Source organism: Neophocaena asiaeorientalis, unplaced genomic scaffold (assembly GCF_003031525.2).
Source record: "Neophocaena asiaeorientalis asiaeorientalis breed wild unplaced genomic scaffold, Neophocaena_asiaeorientalis_V1.1 scaffold100, whole genome shotgun sequence".
Lineage (NCBI taxonomy): Eukaryota > Metazoa > Chordata > Mammalia > Artiodactyla > Phocoenidae > Neophocaena > Neophocaena asiaeorientalis.
The window spans coordinates 2,459,253-2,477,764 of NW_020173955.1; the positions used below are offsets into that span (position 1 = coordinate 2,459,253).

Here is an 18,512-nt window from a genome sequence, read left to right on the forward strand (position 1 = left end):
TAAGAGTCTAAGAGTCAGGAATTTGGAAGCACCTGAGCTGGGTTGTTCTGGCTCAAGGTCTCAAGATGTTGAACGGGGCTGCTGTCATCTGAAGGCTTGATTGGAGCTGGGGGTCCACATGCAAGATGGCTTCTCTCATGGCTGTTGGCAGGAGGCCTCGGTTCTGTACCACATGGACCTTTGATAGGGCTGCTTGTGTGTCCTGACAACATGGCAGCTGGCTTCTTCCAGAGTGAGCAGTCCAAGACAGAAACTAATGCAGAAGTCATAGTGTCTTTTATTGAGCTAGCCTCAGAGGCATATGCCATCAATCTGCTGTATTTTGTTGGTCATACCGATCAATCCTGACACAATGTGGGAGGAGACTGCACAAGACCATGAAAACCGGGAGGTGGGGCTCACTGGGCACCATCTGAGAGGCTGAATACCAGGGCTTTCAGGTCTCCCTCTGAGAAGAACATTCACCTGGGCATTGGCCCAGATGACAGCCCGGTCAGATATATCCCTACAGAAGCCGCTCAGGCTGAAAACCCAACGCACTGTGTGGGATTTGGTGCTGCTACCCACCGCCTCAGTCTGCTTCCCCACTGAACAGTACACCCACTCGGAACTGGGTGAGCCACCCTCTCGGTGGGGTGAAGGCTGGATGCAAGGCACTGGGTGGGAGAAACCCTGGGCTTGTGGGCCCCTCTCCAAGTTGAGACTGGGAAACAAAACCTTCACACTCACTCTCATACACACACACACACACACACACACCATAACAGTAGGGGAACATGCAATTATAAAAGGTTGGTCCAAGATTTCAGAGGAGGGGGATCTGGCAGGACTGGGGCAGTTCTGCAGGCTTCAGGGAGGAGATAGAACATGAGCGAAGTCCTAGCACCCAAGGCTCTTCCGGAGCCCCAAATCCAGACATGATGAACTGCTGACAGCTCCCTCTGTGTCCTGCTGTTTCATGCCTCCCAGCCATTGCAATAGAATACCTTTCCCCCATCATTCTCCTTCTTGTTACCTTTATTTACCCTTTCAGACTCAGCTCAAGGAGGACCACCTCCAAGAAGCCTCCCATGTGATATAGCTGCCCGCCTCTGTGGTCTCATAGCTCCCTCGGCCCTCACAAATCCCTACCATGCTTGACCACACTCACCGCTTGCTCCCCCCCGGACTTGACTCTCCTTGAGGGCAGGGGACAATGCCAGATTCAATGGGGGCTGCCACGTGCCTTGTGCACACTCAGCACTGAATATATGTTTCTAAGGAAAGGAGGGAGGGGAAGAGGAAGAGAGAGAAGGATGGATTAGGGAGACAGCAAATAGCTCCTCGTCTCTTTCTCCCCTTCGCTCCCCAAGAGTGGGCCTTCAAGGGGAAACAGAGCTGCTGGCCAGAACCGCCCACCTCTGTCCTCCACACCCCAAGCAAAAAAAGCTGGACCTCATATAACACTCTGTCTGAGAAAGTTTTGGGTACTGAAGGCGCATTAAAAAGGAGGCTTCAGGGGCTGGAGGAGTACTTGTTCCCAGGATATCCTGACTTTGCTGGAGGAACTCGAGGCTAATAACAGGTTGAAAATACCCCATGGTGACGATCTCTGTGGGAAAATCTCGTGATCCAACAGTTTTCTTGAGGGTAGTCAGCGGTGCTGGGAGGCTGAAAGTCTGTGGATAAAAGCAACTCAAGGCCAAGCTATGGAGTGACCCCAGCAGGAGATCAGTCGGAGGGAATCACAGGGACTGCAGGACTGCTCGGTCACCTCTGGGCACTCATCAGACCTCTGGTTATTCACAGAGTTCTCTTTCCACAGGCATCAGGTTAATATTTTAAACATTAACTGATGTTTTGTTTTGCTGTAGTTTTCTGTTTGCCGAGACCTCCTTTGCTCAGGATCAATTAGCCACATGCATACCATCTTTATTAGCATATGCAGGGCTCACTTTTATTTTACTTTATTTTCTTGACCCCTTCACCCCATCCCCAATCTCATTTTTCTCCTCTTACGTCCTTGCGATTCTTTGTGTCTGGCCAATCTATATTTCTATGGGTATCTAGGCCCAATATTGGTATTGTTTTGTGCATATTTTTAAAAATATGCTTAAGTAGTCTTTGGTAAACATGTCATTTTTTTCTCACTTTTTTCCAGTCAAGACTATGAGATTTTGAGATGGCTCCAAGTTAATATAAGTAAATATGGACCAGAGCATTCCTTTCATCTGCTGAATGGTACTCAGCATTTTCATATAACATTTTATGTAACTACTTTCCTATGAATAAACTTCTAGGTGTTTCCAAATCTTCATTATTACAAACAATTCTACAAGAACAAATCCACACATGTTTCTTTGGGGGCCTGGGCAAGAATGTCTCTGGGCTCAGCGTCCCCAAGTACTGGGTTGTAGGAGTGGCCCATATTCCACATCACTTAACACTTTCAATCTGCTTCCCAGAAAGATTAGTTAACATTCCTATGAGATATTCTGCTTTCCTTCACCTTTGGTGGCACTTGATATCATCCAACTTTTTAATATTTGCAAATCTGATATGTCTAAGACCCATATTTCCTTCTTAACCAAATTTCCCCCCTGGTTTCCTTCCCATCCTGGTCTGCTGTTTCCCCTTTTAAAGCCTCAGGCTGTTCTTTCGCACTCCCTCAGGGAAGGGATGTGATATGAAGCACTACCCCGGAGGGGATGGAGGAGGGAGAAGTGTCTCCTGGTTTTTGAGTTTCAAAATCCTCCACTCTTGGGGGACCAAAAACGTTTCAGAGCACAGAAAAACGATTTGGTAGAAAAACATCATGAAATGGAAGGGAAAGTCAAGCACCCACTTTGGCCCAGCCCGACCTGACCCGTGATGGCTGGGCCCAGTGAAGGAGAGTGAAGGCCCAGAAGGAAGGAAAGGAAAGTTCTTATGGATTGCAAACCAGAGACTGATGTTGAGGCTGAAGCACAGATACAGGAAGTGGGCTTTAAGGGCACCAGGGAGTGGTGGGGTCTGTGGTTCCCTGGACGGCATGTTCCTGTAACACTTCTCAATTTGGCTGGTTGTTACACGGTGGAGGTCTGGGCTAGTGTTACCAGGTATTTCCATTTTTCCAAAAAAATCCAAAATCAGAATTTTTATGTGGAAGGTCTCCTTCAAAAAAAAGAAAAAGAAAAAAGAAAGTCACTACGGCAAATTTCAAAACATATGTAAAATTAGGCAAACTAGTATAATGAACTTCCTTGTACCCATGACTGAGTTTCAACAATTGTCAACTCATGGCTAATTTCGTTTCTTCTATAACCCCACCCTTTCCCAGTCCTGAATGATTCTGAAGTAAATCCCAGACTCATCGTTTTCTCTGTAAAGATAAGATCTCATGTTTTTTTAAACCATAACACAATATCATCACTAAACAAACTCCAGTAACTTCCAATTAAATAGCCTGTCAGTGTTAAAATTTACAGTTTTCTCGTGGTGGTCAAAAGTGTTTACTTTATATTATTTTATTTTTATAGTTTGTTTGAAATAGGACCCAAAGTCCACACAGTGCAAGTGACTGACGTTTTTAAGTTTCCTTTCATCTCTAGGTTTGCTCCCCACCCTTTGGACTCTTGCGACGTATCTGTTAATGAAGCCAAGTCCTTTATCATGTAGAGTGTTCCACAGTCTGGATTTTGTTGGTGTCATTTAACATACTTCCTCTGTCTTCTGCATTTCCTGTAATTGGTAGCTGGATCTAAAAGCCAAAACTCTCATTTTAAAAGATGTTCATAATCTTTTCAAAAGAATCTTTAAATACTGTCTGAGCCAGATAAAAACCTCCTGAACTGGATCTAGACTGTTTGCTACCCCCCATCTTAGATGTTAGTGGATCATGGACAAGAGGGTTCGGGGACCTGTGTCCTGAGCAGAGCCCCAGGGAGAGAGCAAAATCCTGAATGAACATGTAGGATCTGAGACCAGGGGGCCTGTGCCTCATTTTCCACATAGAATCCCATTCAGAGAGGTGCCAAGACCCCATAGAAGGGAGGGGGTGTGCAGTGTGTCAAGGCAGACAGAGCCTGGCATGCACTCAAGAGCAGCACAGCAGTGGAGGGGCGCCCAGTCCCCAGGGACCCTGCGTCCCCATAGCAACCAAGGAGCACCTGCTGTGCCATCCTCATGCCACAGGAAGTCCTCCAGAACTAGACACCTGGAGGAAAAGGGGGTAGACCGTATATGGCTGGGATGAATCGGGACACCTTGATGGCCTAGGAGACTATACTAGAAGTTCAGCTGCATCAAGGAAAACAGAGAAGCTTCTGTTTCTTCTTCACTTGAGTTGGTGGACTGAGGTTTGTACCCACTACAAGGGGAGCCTCCAGGGACCCCTGACAGCACACCTTAGAGCCGAGGCATTTGGGGGCAGTGGCCCCCTCTCCGTGGGAGAACCGGATTGAGGAGATGAGGGGCCCTCAGAGGCCACTCATGATTCTAGAAATCCTCCTTTCCCTTCTTTCTGTTTGATTTTGATAGAAATAGTCATCTAACTTTCCAGGGTTTTTCTTTTAAAAAACCTTTGAGTGTACCTCATAATTTACTAACGGATTTTGTTTTTCGATCTGAACTGGGGTGCTTTGTATACAGTAGAAGAATTTTGACTGTATTCACTTACTATCATGTTTAGTCATTTCCTGGGTTCATATTTTATTTTAATTTTTATATTTCCTTATCTCTTTTCCATGTCTTTTGCTTATTTGTATCTTTCAAGTAAGTATGTGTGGTAAGTCATATATATATATATTTTTTTTTAGCAGTAATGGGCAATTAACTTAAAACAAACAATAAACATTTCCTTTTCTACATTTGGTCCTAACTAACGACAATCAGAACTTTTAACTCTCTTCTATGAGAAAAATTTTTTTTGCTTTTCACTGCCTACCAAATAAAAGGAAAAAGTATTCAAAAGAATGAAAAGATCATCATATAATAGAAAAGACATATTTAATAATAAAATATTAAGAACATTGAATATATATGACCCTAAAATATAGTTATAAAATGCAGAAAGCAGAAATGGGCATAAATACAAGAAATTTTCATTTTAGAAAAACAATTATAGTAAGAGATTTTACTGTCCTATCCTCAGTGAGGCTTGAATTCAACTGCATAATAATACAAATGCAAATATGGCAGATTAATCAAATGGAGTATTTTTCCTAAGTAAGGTAAAGTCTGGCAGGCCTCCAGGGCCAGTGCAGAGGTTGTGGAAGTTAACAAGTGTTGCGGCTCCTCCTAACTTCAGGCTCTCCTACAGTGTGCTGTTCTTGACCTTGAAGGGTAGCAGAAAATGCCACCCCAAAATATGCCAGAGAGATCCACCGCTCACTGTTTATCTCCTCTTTGACGTCTTTGCTTGTCTACTGTTGGACCTGCCTCACTGTGCATGTGACACCTTATTTCTCCACCTCTCTGGCCTGTCGCACCAGCTATTCTCTTAACTATTCCCCCTCTATTTCAGCAACACACTCCTAGGCTACTTGAGTGGTGCCCTTCCCAGTCAGCCTGGAACCAGAGTCCCCCTGCTAATACAGTTTTAGATATTCCTCAACTCTCACTTTAGTTCCTGAGACTGTCCCAGCCCTTGAGAAAACAATCTCTTAGAGATAGAATTAATGGATATCTTGTACTATGTATAATTTCCAACTGTCCATGGCAATTGCCCATATGGTGTCATACACCACATGCTAGACCACAGACATAATCTCTACTAGTTCCAAAAGAACAGAAATGAAATGTGCTATGTTCTCTGGCCAAAATAGAATGAAATATAAAGTAACAACCAAAACAAATAAAAATAAACCAACTACTTGGAAATGTAAAAATACTTACTGAGTCAACAGTTGAATTAGAAAGGAAATAAAGAACACAAAAGGAGTTTATTCAGAAAACAGTGCTCGTTAAAACATGCCACAGTAATCTCTGTGGAATGTAGTCAAAGCAGAACTTTTAGGAAATTTTATGATTTAAAATTTTCTCTTTTTTGGTGGTTGATAAAAGGGAATATTTTAGAAAGAATTCAATTGACAATATGAGAAAAGGAAGGAAAAGACAAGCCAGACTAAAGAGGAAGAAGAAAATACAACCATAAAAGCAGAAGGAAATCATTTTGAAAGTAAAAAATAATTTCTCTGGATGCAGTAAATAAAACCAAAAACTAAGTATTTGAAAAGTAAAGGCATTTCAATAAAATCTGAATTGAGAAAGGAGATACCAACCAATATATAAAATTTAAAAATAAGAATAGAACACAAAAGCATTTGCTAATAAGATTTGAACATGAGTGAAAAGAACAATTTTTTTCTTTTTTTTTTTTTTTTTACAATATGGAAGTCCATACTTAACCTAGTAAATATTAAACCAATAACTTGGAGGGAGAAAGAAATTTAGAAAGCTACTCAACCAGAAGTGTCCAGGTATATAGATATAGATTGATCATATATATATATATACACACACACACACACACACACACACACACACACACATATATGGCAACAGTGTTCTGTTGCTGCATAACAAATTACCACAAATCCAGCGGCTTAAAATAATACGTATTTATTATCTTACAGTTTTGCTGGCTCAGAAGTCCAGGTACAGCTTAGCTGGATTCCTGGCTCAGAGTTTCACAGGTGGTAATCAAGGTGTTAACTATACAGTGTTCTTATCTGGTGCCTTGATGGGAAAAATCTGCTTCCAAGCTTATTGGCTGTAGGCAGAATCCATTTCCTTATGGCTGTTTGCCTAAGGCCCCAGCTTCTTACTAACTGTTGGCTATCCTCAGGTCCTAAGGCCACCTGCAGCTCCTTGCCATGTGACCCTCCCCATAGGCAGTTCACAACATGGCATTTTGCTTCTTCAAGGTCAACAGGAGAATCTCTCCAGTCTGTCTGTCTGTCTAGCTAGCTATATCTGTATCTATCAATATGTAATTAAGGAGTGACACCCCATCACCTTTACCATGATACACTAGTTAGAAGCAAGTCACAAGGTTCCACTTACATCTAACGGAGGGGATTATTATACAGGAGTGTTATTTATTGGAGGTCACCTTAGGGTGTGTCCACCACAATATGGGTGAATACTAAATCCTCCCAAACTTTCCCAGACTAATTACCTCCCTTGAAAAATGGAAATCAAGGAGTTCTAGCCCTTTAAGACAGGACAGAAGTTCCGAAAGAGGCATGTGCTACAGGCAATATAAGCCTTTGAGAACAGAGCCTGGGGCTCTCACCCTTGTGTACTTTAATACCTATTGCAACATCCCAATCTACAGCTCAGCTGGTGACTCCAACCTCTGCCCTCCACTTCTTCTCTCTGGGTTCAAACCCAGCTACTGTACTGTCAATCCTTGGCTTCACTTCTTGGCTTTACAAGCAGCTGCCCCAATGGAATCTTGTTCTCCATGGCTGCCATGTTCTCCTGCTAAGCAATGCATACAGCTTTAGGGGTCTAATGACATTCTAGGCCCTCACCCCTTGGTTTCCTCTCCTGTCCTATAACCTGTCTTATCCACTAAGTATTGCAAATACTCTGATCCACATGCTGAAGGGCCTGAGATTGATGCTGTGAAGAAAAGAGCTTGTGGGCTACAATTTACAAAGTCTTGCCTGGCAAAGTCTCTCTAGGAACGGACTGAACTGGAATTGGAAGGCCCTGGGGCTGACTTTGTTAGTGATGACAAAGGTCAAATGTATTTCTTGGTCTGTTTTTATTAGGATGGTCAGAGAGGAGCTGATGAATAGACTTGGTCTTTACTTAAAGCAGCTCTTACTATTCCATACATTGTTTCTGAACCTTGAAAAGTGTGACCTATTGCATAGTTCATTCCAAGATGTGAAGATACACAGGGCTTGATCCTGAAATCTAATAAAGGTAATGTACAAACAAAGAATACTATAGGCCATGCATTCACAATGGGGTGACAGCTCCATGCATTTCAATGGAGCAATTTGGTTCTTGAAGGGGCTAAAGAATCTTACTCTCTTTTATGTAGGAAGTGCAGATATACAAACAGTACAAATACAGATAGTGTATCTGTGGAATTAAAATTACATGGGGGACAATTAAGGAAAAAAATTCTTATTGGGGGATAATAGTGATAAAAAGAGTAAGAAGCACGGTCTAGGGAATCTTCACCTATAGATCAAAGCCACCCACAAATCTCACATTAAAATATACACAAATTTCATTAATATTTATTTATGGCCAAAGAGGCTCCCAAGAATGACTGAAGGGTTTGACACAAAGGCAACTATTATTAATAATAACAATAAAATATCATCCAATTCACTGGATTAAATAATGAAAATGTGATGATTTCAACAGATGCTGAAACAGCACTTGATAAAATTCAATAGTCACTTTTCATTTTAAAAAAGAGGAATAGAAATATATTACAATAACATAATACAGAGCTATTTAAAATAGAGCTTGTTTTATCTTTAATGCAAAGCAGACATTGTTATTAAAAATAGTAGCAAAACAGGAAACCCTATGAGTCCCACCTTCACCCCAGCCACCTAAAATGATCGTCTGGCCACTGTAGCCATGCGGAGGCTTTATATGAATAAAACAGTTGAGTAAAGTGGATGAATATAAGATTCAGTGTATATTCAAAACACAGCTTAATTCCTTTGAACTGATTAGAAATATTAATTAAAAATGAGATCCTATTCACAATAATAACAAAGAAGAAAATACCGAATTTAGAATTTCAGTCATATTCAGTCTAATCTAATTCATGTTTTCAAAAATCATATATGTTTCATGTGTTTATAAATGTATGTAAGTGAATAACAGAGAGAGGCCTGAAGTCTAAGACAAGTGCTTTTCCCAAGAGAGGCGAAGAGGATGGAGAGAGTAAGGAGGGGCTTTCTGCTTCCTTTGAATTTCTTCCATTGATAATGTATTAACACAGAACTTTTAAAATCTTAAAACTTTACAAAACAGCATTTATGACCTCATTTTGTCAAATTACAGAAACATTTATGTACACTTAGAAAATGTCTCAAAAGATGATTACACAAATTTTATAGTAGTTATGTATAGATGGTGGGATTTTAGGTGATTTTCACTGTGATTTTTCTTTTTACACTTGATCTTAGCCAAAAGGCCAAGAAGCGATGATTTTTCTTTTTAGTATTGTTTAATATTTTTACAATGAGCATGTGCTATTTTTTAAATAAAAAGTCGTAAAGATATCTTCATTTTGAAAACAAACAAAGAGAATCTAAGGAGTGCTATTCATGATATAAACAAGGACACTTTTAAAACTAAGATAGCAGAAGAATATAAACAAATGGAAAAATAGATCATGTTCCTATTTATAATATATTCACATATAGATATAATACAGATAAATCTTCCCAAGCTATAGATTCTATTATCAATTAGCATTTCAAGACCAGAAGCTTCCTGTAAAATATTTATTCCACTCTCCTCTTATGAAACCAAATGAACAAAGCAAAAGAAATGAAAAATAAAGGGAGGAGGCCTCTGTTTTCAATGAGACAAGGAAGGACCAAAACTGTCAATGAAAAGCCATGAGTAAACCTGCTGATTACTGTGGGATCAGAATTGGAATAGGGAAGAGAGATGCCAGGTGCCTCCTTGGACCCACGGTAGGACCCATATCTTTCCAAAGGTCCATGGTGGAAGGTTGGCTGATGACATCTTTATTCCATCTTTGAGATGTGGTAGCACAGGCTGCCTCCAGAGACTGGGGAATGCCCTGTAGAGAGTGGGATTCATCCTGCAGAGTGGCAGGGGAGGTAGGCTGCAGGAATCACCTTGCTGACCTCGCCTCCAGAGAGAGAGACGTGTGACAACAGTGCGTGGGGTGATGCAAGGGGATGGCGCAAGTGAGGCAGGGACCACTGGATTGCACCACAGGAAGCTTATGAGACTAAGTCACATGGCTTTCCAGAACACTAAAAGCTAAGAGGAGATGGCCCCCAAGGAAAAGGAAATAACTGAAAGGGTGTGTGAGACAATAAGACCTGTTAAAGTTGAAGGACTTTAATTCCTCCACCAACTTCTCTACTTGCCATACTATTATTCAGCCAGTAGTAGACCTCATTCAATGATAAGTAATAATCAAAAAGAAACCATAATGGGATTTACACACAGAAATTGTAGAGAAAGGGAATATACACAAAAGCTGCTTTAAAAATAAATATCACAAGGAGAATTACCCAAGGAAACAGAAAAGATGTTCAGATAAATTTTCTATATTCTCAAAGAAATTTCAGATAACACTATCTTTCCAGAAAAAGACCCTAAAGAAAAGACATAAGAATTCAAAGAAGTGATTTTAAAAATGAAAGAAAAAGATAAAAAGCAAGCTAGTATATTCAGGATAAAAATGGAAGAGTAAACCTTGATAAAGATGGAATCTACGTTAGATGCAACAGAAAATAGGATACAAATAACTGACTGTAGTTTGAACCATAGTGGAAAGAATCTGGGAAATCACACAAAATGAACAGCAACAACAAAACCAAGATTTGTTAATGTTTCTAGAGAAAACTGCCATTGTTATAGAAGACCAATGGGATCCTTGGCATTTCTGAAGGAGCATATGCATTTCTGAAGAAGGAGAATACAAGGAATTAAGTATAAATTATTTTCAAAAATAAAATTGAAGAGAACTTTCTTAAAACAAAGATGACTTGAACCTACAAATCACAAAGGACATATACATTCCAAGAAAAACTGATATAGACTCTTCAATGTCAGAATATATCCTACTGAAGTTATAAAACATCAAGGATAAAGAAAATCTCACATGGATAGTCAGATAGTTAATAAACCATATAAAGAGAGAAAAATCAAGTTTCTTCAGGCTTCTTCTCAATGCCAAAAGACAGAGGACCAACATCTAAAAAGGTCTGAAGGAAAGTAAATTCAAGGGTTGTGTACATGCCAAGTTATCCTTCAAGTATAAAGACAAACATTCTCAGGCATGCACAACCTTAGGGAATAAAGCATCCAGGAGCCTTATCAAAAAACAACTTTTGAATGAAATCTATCCAACCAAGGAAGGAGTCAAAATAACTTCTAGAATAGAGAACCTAGGTGCATTAGTTTCCTAGGGCTGCCATAACAAAGCACCACAAATTGGATGGCTTAGAAAAATATTGTATCACATTTCTGGAGTCTAGAATTCTGAAATCAAGGTGAGGGCAAGTCCATGCTCCCTCTGAAGGAGCTAAGGAAGGATCCTTCCTTGCCTCTTCCAGCTTTTGTAGCCCCAGACGTTCTTTGGTTTGTGGCAGCATAACTCCAATCTTCACCTGGTGGTCTCCCTATGTCTCTATATATGGTCTTCCCTCTGTGCATATCTGTGTCCAAATTTCCCCTTTTATAAGAACACCAGTCATACTGGATTAGGGCCCACTCTAATGATGTCATTTTAACTTGATCACCCTTGTAAACACACTACTTTCAAATAAGGCCATGCTGAGGTACTTGGGAATTAGAACTCCAACATACTTTTTTTGGGGAGAATACAATTGAACCTGTAACAATGAGGTAACATGAAGGGGTGAGCATTGAGTTCATTAAATACAGAGCTAAAACTAAATAACAGAAAGAAGTACAGTCAGAGAACAAAATGAAGTGAGAGACACAGTAACAGTGGAATATAATAAAAGTCAAGAGACAGAGTTGGGCATGGGATAAAATGTAAGAGTGGGTAATTCCTCATCATTTACAGCAGAAGATCAATAAATATTACTTAAAACTGAAAATTGTCTTCTTTTTTAAAGCATAGAAAATTTAATCTTCTAATGTTTTTCATTCTTTTTTTAATTCTAAAAGACTCTTTTAAGAACTTGCGGTGAAGAAACAACCAATTTAGGGCTTTCCTGGTGGCGCAGTGGTTGGGGGTCCGCCTGCTGATGCAGCGGACACGGGTTCGTGCCCCGGTCCGGGAACACCCCACATGCCGCAGAGCAGCTGGGCCCGTGAGCCATGGCTGCTGAGCCTGCGCGTCCGGAGCCTGTGCTCCGCAACAGGAGAGGCCACAACAGTGAGAGGCCCGCGTACCGCAAAAAAAAAAAAAAAGATAGAAAGAAACAACCAATTGAGGGCTTTCCGGGGGGCGCAGGGGTGGGGGGGCCGCCGGCTGATGCAGCGGACACGGGTTCGTGCCCCGGTCCGGGAACACCCCACATGCCGCAGAGCAGCTGGGCCCGTGAGCCATGGCTGCTGAGCCTGCGCGTCCGGAGCCTGTGCTCCGCAACAGGAGAGGCCACAACAGTGAGAGGCCCGCGTACCGCAAAAAAAAAAAAAAAGATAGAAAGAAACAACCAATTGAGGGCTTTCCGGGGGGCGCAGGGGTGGGGGGGCCGCCGGCTGATGCAGCGGACACGGGTTCGTGCCCCGGTCCGGGAACACCCCACATGCCGCAGAGCAGCTGGGCCCGTGAGCCATGGCTGCTGAGCCTGCGCGTCCGGAGCCTGTGCTCCGCAACAGGAGAGGCCACAACAGTGAGAGGCCCGCGTACCGCAAAAAAAAAAAAAAAGATAGAAAGAAACAACCAATTGAGGGCTTTCCGGGGGGCGCAGGGGTGGGGGGGCCGCCGGCTGATGCAGCGGACACGGGTTCGTGCCCCGGTCCGGGAACACCCCACATGCCGCAGAGCAGCTGGGCCCGTGAGCCATGGCTGCTGAGCCTGCGCGTCCGGAGCCTGTGCTCCGCAACAGGAGAGGCCACAACAGTGAGAGGCCCGCGTACCGCAAAAAAAAAAAAAAAAAAAAAGATAGAAAGAAACAACCAATTTAGTCATTTCTAAGTTTTGCTTCAATTCTTCTGAGATTAAATTCAAGTAAAACAATATTAAATTTTTTTCATCTAAAATGGTGTGCAGAGTATAATCCTATTTTTATAAAATTTTTTCATTATATTTATTCACATACCAACAGAGTCTCTAATGATGCTTTATAAATGTTGGGAATGTTTGTCTCTGGGCAGTAGGATTCATAGTGAGTTGTTTTTTTTACTCTTTTTACTGTACTTTTCTATATTACTTGAACTTTTATAATAAATATGTTGTTTTAAACAAAAACAATAAAATAATTGTTTCACATTATTTTCCCAAAAACTTTCTTGGTAGGCATTAGGGGTGGGGCTCCACTTCAGGTCCCAGGAGGTGGTGGGTCTAGAAGGCAGGAGATAGGATCTCAGGGTCCTGTGACAGCCGACACAAGGTGACCGGGTTGTTAGGAGGCCCCTTCCCAACTGGGGGTCTGGTTTCACAGCCACTGTGGCAGAAAACTCCTCAACGGCAAATGCCACTACAGGCATTAAGGACTTTCCACAGTCAGACCCAGTCCCCAAAGAAGCCACATGGCTTTAAGTTCAGCAAAGTGAGTCAGGCCTGCCTTCTAATTTTTGACAAAGTCCAACATTTGCTTTATTGTGACATCAAAGAAGCCAACGCTCCCAGAAATCAACCCGGAGGCTGGCTCTGCTCTTCTGGACCCCCAAGCAAGAGAGCTGCCCCTGGGACTGTCCTGCGCTCACAGCTGTGTGACCAAGTTCCCCACTCCACCCTCCAAGCTGGACTTTTTCGACAGGAAGGGCATCTGGGAGCATAACGGTCGTCATCATTTTCATATTTTATTGTTCCTCTCCTTATACCTGGTCGTCACCAAATGTTCGACAGGAAAATTTTCTTTGACTACTTCCCTTCTTGTATTTTAATGGAGGTGGTGGAGCCTTCTGTGGGTACAGCAGGCAGTCAGCTGAGGTTTTGTGAGGCTGAGCACATCACAAAAAAGTTGTGGGCTTCCAGCCTTACTTCCTGCAAGTTGGTGCTGGCCCTCACATTCGATCTTTCTAGCCTGCATAACACAGCTGGTGTCCCAACAGGAGACACCAGCTCAGGAGCAGCAGTGGGTGCAGGAACAAGCTTGGGAGCAGCGGCAGGGGTGTCTGCAGTAGGAACAGGGTCCCGGCCTAGGCCAGAGAGTCCTGTGGGGCCTGAGGCCCTAGGAATGTTACCTAAACCTGAACGCAGGCCGAGAGTGTGGCCCGGAGGACCTGCAGACTGGGCTCTGCCAAAGCGCTGGGGATCACATGCAACCGGTGTCTCCAAGGGACAAACCACTGGACACGTTGTCATAGTAACACTGTCACAGAGGGAGGGATAGGCCTTCAGGGAACACAGAGAAACACAGCAAGAGTTTCTGCTGTGTAGGGTAGCAGCCCCTACCAGTGGTCTGGGAAAACTTCTTAGAAAATGTTGTCTGTACTCAATTTTTAAAACAGAAAGATTATAAAATTATTGATATTTGTTAAAGCACACAGAAAATCAATGTATTTGAAATAAAATAATACTACAAGTCCCATGTTCTCTGTGTTCTGAATCTAAGTCCTAGGATTGTCTGTTGCAATTTGTTCATCTCCTCTTTGCTCTCTAGATCATCTAAGACCGGTGCTGATTATTCAGAGGCCAAGTGTCTCAGAGGTTATTGCATTTAGACAAGGCAGCAGAGACCACCTTATCTCCCTCCCTGACCTTTGGATTACTTGCACCTCCCTCACCACATTTTACCCTTTAGTTCTTTGATTCCTGATCAGCTTCTTGTGTGTCACTGTGCCTGGCAAGACTTTTTTCTTCTGATAGTTCTAATTTGGGCGGATGGCTTTTGCTCACTTAGCTGCATCTTCTCCATACCAAAGTTTATATCTCTAGAGAGCTCCCTCAGTTTATTAAAGATATGATTTTATTCATTCAGCGAAAGTAGGTTATGAACAAACAGCAAAGTGAGTATGGTCCTTTCGCCACAGCCTTCCAGCTGCCTCTTACACTCCTGCCCACGATATGGTTGAGAGAAGTCTCTACCTCATCTGGTTTCAAATCTTGGGTGACTCTGTTTAGCCATATTCCCGTGAGCCACTTCCTCAGCTCATTCACTCCTCAGCCTGCTCGAATTGGCTTCTGTCTCCTCTATGCCACTGATATATGCTCTTTCCAAGACCATCAGTGAACCTTGCTCATGCTAAATACAATCGACATGCTTCAACTGTCACTTCCCTAATCCATCTGCTCACATTTGAAACTACTTTCTCTCCATCTTTAAACTCGCTTGGCCATCGATTTCTCTCACATCCTTCTCTCTCTTAGTTCTTCTCACCAGCTCCCCGACCATTCCTCCCACACTTCAATGGGCTTCTCTTCCTCCTCTACCCACAAGCTTTCAGGGTTCCATTCTCTGCGAGCAAGCTCTTTTATCCTCGTGTTTTAACTACCCAAAATCTCCCAACCCAGACCTCTCCAGAATTCCAGTCACCTATATCCAACCCCTATAGGATGTCTTAATTTGCCCCAAATTAACACACCATGGTGCCCCCAAAGCTCTCTCTCTCTCTCTTCCGGGGTTACATTTCCTGCATTGCATTACATACATTTCTGCAGCCCAGAGAAACTGGGGAGTGCCCATGAATAGAACTGAAAACCATGCTGGGTCCCTAAAGCAGAAGTAACTCAGAGCCGCAATTACTGTTTGATCAGAAATCATGGCCTCCAGGGATTCAGGAGATACTGACCTCAGAGAGGAAGTTTCATTGCTTTTCCTCCTGTGTCTGTGTCCCTTTTGACATCTTTATCTTCCCAAGTAGAAAATGGAGAGGAATAACTATGCTTCTCCTTTGCACCAGTGATGTCAGCCTGGAGATGGGTATATGTGAAAACATGGTCTGGGGGGCTCAAGTGGATGAAAAGCGAGCTCAGTAGGATTTCCCCCAAAGTGCCAATGTTTCCCGAGAATACAAACCAGGCCAACTCATTTAGCTCTGAACTCTGGAGCTTTAATCTTTCAAGAACATACTTCCTTCCTGTATTTCTAGTAATTACTGTTTGACTTTTCTGGAAGTCCCACGAGTTACCCTCTCTCTTCCAAAAGAATGGAGTCACAAAAATAGAACCATGAGAAAAGTGAGTATGACCCCTTTGCTCTTTGAAATGTGCTGGGTGGAAAGAGCCTGGGGGAACTGGGTGGGGGCGAGGGGTAGAGGTATGGGGCAGGGAGAGTTCTTCTTTAACAGATTCTTCTATCTCAAAGAAAAATAAACTGAGGGAAAGAATTTTTTAAAAATGCTTTAAATTAGTCATCCACAGGAAAAGGATTCTGTGGGAAACAATTTATACTTGGACTATTCTAGTTTTAGAGAAGGCATTTTAAACCTGAGATCCATGAATGGGCTTTATCAGAATACATGATCCTCGAGAAACTGTGAGCTCCATGTTTTTGTGTCTGTGCATTTTTCTAAAGGGTTCATAGCTCTTATGGGATTCTTAAAGGGGTTCCTGATACTGCACCACATGTTAAGAACTGCTTAGAGGTTAACTTAGCTGCATTGGTTATCTATTGGTGTACAACAAATTACCCCAAACTTAGCAGTGTAATACAGCTGACATTTATTATCTCACAGGTTGAATGGGTAAGGAATTGAGCAGTGGTTTAACCAAGTGACTTGGCTCAGGGTCTCTTGTGACATTGCAGTCAAGAAGTCAGCTGGGCAGAGGGAGGAAACTCATTCTATGAGGCCACCATCACCCTGATACCAAAACCACACAAGGATGTCACAAAAAAAAAGAAAACTACAGGCCAATATCACTGATGAACATAGATGCAAAAATCCTCAACAAAATACTAGCAAACAGAATCCAACAGCACATTAAAAGGGTCATACATCACGATCAAGTGGGGTTTATTCCGGGAATGCAAGGATTCTTCAATATATGCAAATCAATCAATGTGATAGAGCATATTAACAAATTGAAGGAGGAAAACCATATGGTCATCTCAATAGATGCAGAGAAAGCTTTCGACAAAATTCAACACCCATTTATGATAAAAACCCTCCAGAAAGTAGGCATAGAGGGAACTTTCCTCAACATAATAAAGCCCATATATGACAAACCCACAGCCAACATCGTCCTCAATGGTGAAAAACTGAAACTATTTCCACTAGAGAAAAGCCTGTAAATAAATTTTAAACTCCAGCTAAAAAAAAAAAGAAGTCAGCTGGGGTTGCTATCATCTGAAGGGTCGACTAGGGCTGGAGAATCTGCTTCCAAGATGGTTTGCTCACATGGCTATTGGCAGAAGGCCTCAGCTCCTTCTTGGCTGTTGGCAGGAGGCCTCCATTCCTTGCTACATGGACCTCTCCATTGGGCTGCTTGAGTGAATATCCTCACAACATGGCAGTTGGCTTCGCCCCGAGTGAGTGACCAGGATAGAAAGCAAGGAGGAAGCCACAGTGCCTTTTATAACTTAGTCTCAGGAGTCAAACATTGTTACTCCTGCCACATGCTATCCTATAAGCAAGCCAGCCCACACTCAAGGGGAGGTAATTCGGCTCCACTTCACTTCTTGAAGGGAGAATTATCAAAGACTGTGAATATATGTTCGAACTACCAAAATAGCTAAGAGGCCTTACTTGATAGTCTTGCTGAGAAGCAAACCCGCGCCCCCATACAACTCTTCCCCTTCTTCTACCAGATCATTTTGCAGTGTTTGGGACTCCCCTCAGTTAGGGCTCCCCCATGACCTTGGACAAATTACTGAACTTTATGGTGTTGCAATTTTTTCATTGGTTACTGGGGATAATAACAGTACCTACTTCATAGGATTGTTCCATGACGATGAAGTGAAATGCTAGATTAATAGATGTTTTAAAATGTTAGTTATAATAATGGTGCCCACCACTCAAATCTAGAGCTTTCCATTTCCATTACTTAGAACTGTACACTTATGGATTATCAGTCTTCCAGATGGGGTAAGAAGTGATTGTTTTCTGAGAATTTATTTGTAGAGCAGGTGCTATAAGGCAGGGAGATACAAAAGGAGCTAAAAATAGATGCTGTCCTTGAGAGGTCTAAAATGAAGTTGGGGAGAAAAGATATCTATACATGAAGCAGAGGAATGCTTTGGAAATCCATTGACACTCATCTATGTTGAGAACAGGGGAGAGTCCCTGCTTTGAGTGTAATTTTGAAGGTTAATATTCAGGCCAGAGGGACTTCCCTGGTGGTCCAGTGGATAAGACTCTGCAGTCCCAATGCAGGGGGCCTGGGTTCTAGATGCTGCATGCCACAACTAAGAGTTCGCATGTCACAAATAAGAAGCTTGCATGCCACAATTGAGACCCAGCACAGCCAAAATCAATCAATAAGTATTTTTTTTTAATGATTAAAAAAAAAAAGATTCATGCCAGGGAATGTGAGTAAAACTTTAAGGAGCAATGGATGCTGAAGTTTGAAGGGGGACCACAGAAAGCTTTTTAGGGACCATAGCAGGCAAAAATAAAGGGGACAAGAGAAAGATTTGTGAAGTCAAGATTCCACAAAGAAAGGAATGGACTTAAAGAAAAGGGAAAACCACAGGGGTTTCTCCGAGGGGAGAACTAGTTTGTGCTGTGGTAATCCCTGAAGGAGAGCTTTATTATATTTATCAATCTATTTATTGAAACAGAAA

At 42.3% G+C, this 18,512-nt stretch overlaps 1 protein-coding gene across 44 annotated transcripts in view; it reads right to left on the reverse strand.

Moving 5' to 3' along the window:
* B3GNT2 (UDP-GlcNAc:betaGal beta-1,3-N-acetylglucosaminyltransferase 2) overlaps nt 1-18,512 on the reverse strand; it is a 324,948-nt gene that overhangs the window by 163,472 nt on the left and 142,964 nt on the right. For 28 of the 44 annotated variants that reach the window (XR_003004182.1, XR_003004212.1, XR_003004183.1 and 25 more), the window contains one exon: nt 33-3,132. The gene's annotated coding sequence lies outside the window, so the exon portion shown is untranslated. Of the gene's footprint in view, nt 1-32; nt 3,133-3,543; nt 6,567-6,591; nt 11,585-15,579; nt 15,663-18,512 lie in introns of those variants that run through there. The other 16 variants (XR_003004190.1, XR_003004205.1, XR_003004181.1 and 13 more) reach the window with 13 other exon arrangements.